Source organism: Protobothrops mucrosquamatus, unplaced genomic scaffold (assembly GCF_001527695.2).
Source record: "Protobothrops mucrosquamatus isolate PMUCROS unplaced genomic scaffold, P.Mucros_1.0 scaffold5163, whole genome shotgun sequence".
Taxonomy (NCBI): Eukaryota; Metazoa; Chordata; class Lepidosauria; order Squamata; family Viperidae; genus Protobothrops; species Protobothrops mucrosquamatus.
Window position 1 is genome coordinate 19,779 of NW_015391034.1, and position 1,504 is coordinate 21,282.

Below are 1,504 nucleotides of genomic sequence, written 5' to 3' on the forward strand. Positions count from 1 at the left end.
GGCGGGGGAGGCCCGGCAGGGATGAGCCGAAGGGGACTCCGGGAAAGGAGGCCGCCTGGAGGGAGAAGCGGGGAGCAGGAAACGGGCGGAGACCCCGAGACGGGCCTGGAGGGCGGAGGGTCCTTCAGAAGAGGCGGAAGACCCGGGAATCCCCAGAGAATCCAGGAGGGAGGAGAGAAATATCAGTGCCCGGAATGTGCAAAATCCTTCAAAAGAAATGCAGATCTTAAAATCCATCAAAGGATCCACACAGGAGAAAAACCGCATAAATGCCTGGAATGTGGAAAGAGCTTCAGACATAGCAGCCACCTTTATGTACATCAAAGGATCCACACAGGAGAAAAACCGCATAAATGCCTGGAATGTGGAAAGAGCTTCAGACATAGCAGCCACCTTTATGTACATCAAAAGATCCACACAGGAGAAAAACCACATAAATGCCTGGAGTGTGGAAAGAGTTTCAGCCAGAGGAGCAGCCTTTATGTACATCAAAAGATCCACACAGGAGAAAAACTACATAAATGCCAGGAGTGTGGAAAGAGTTTCAGCCAGAGGATCAGCCTTTATGTACATCAAAGGATCCACACAGGAGAAAAACCGTATAAATGCTTTGAGTGTGGAAAGAGTTTCAGCCAGAGGAGCAGCCTTTATGTACATGAAAGGATCCACACAGGAGAAAAACTGCATAAATGCCTGGAGTGTGGAAAGAGCTTCAGTCGGAGGAGCAACCTTTATGTACATCAAAGGATCCACACAGGAGAAAAACTGCATAAATGCCTGGAGTGTGGAAAGAGCTTCAGTCGGAGGGGACACCTTTATAGACATCAAAGGATCCACACAGGAGAAAAACTGCATAAATGCCTGGAGTGTGGAAAGAGTTTCAGTCGGAGGGGAAACCTTTATGTACATCAAAGGATCCACACAGAAGAAAAACTGCATAAATCCCTGGAGTGTGGAAAGAGTTTCAATCAGAGGAGCCACCTTTATGTACATCAAAGGATCCACATAGGAGAAAAACTGCATAAATGCCTGGAGTGTGGAAAGAGTTTCAGTCGGAGGGACAACCTTTATGTACATCAAAGGATCCACACAGGAGAAAAACCGCATAAATGCTTGGAGTGTGGAAAGAGTTTCAGTCAGAGGAGCAGCCTTTATGTACATAAAAGGATCCACACAGGAGAAAAAATGCATAAATGCCTGGAGTGTGGAAAGAGTTTCAGTCGGAGGGACAACCTTTATGTACATCAAAGGATCCACACAGGAGAAAAACCGCATAAATGCCTGGAGTGTGGAAAGAGTTTCAGTCACAGGAGCAGCCTTTATGTACATCAAAGGATCCACTCAGGAGAGAAACCATATAAATGCCTCCAGTGTGGAAAGAGCTTTACTGAAAGTGGAGGTCTCCGTAAACATCAAAGAATTCACACAGGAGAAATCCTATGAATGCTTGGAATTTGGAAGGAGCTCCAATGGGGCAGGAACTACGTATAATCAAAGGATCCAC

General features: G+C 46.4%; 1 pseudogene; it reads left to right on the top strand.

Annotated features, from left to right (window-relative positions):
- Positions 1 to 1,504, top strand: part of LOC107299598 — a 21,273-nt pseudogene extending 19,769 nt beyond the window's left edge.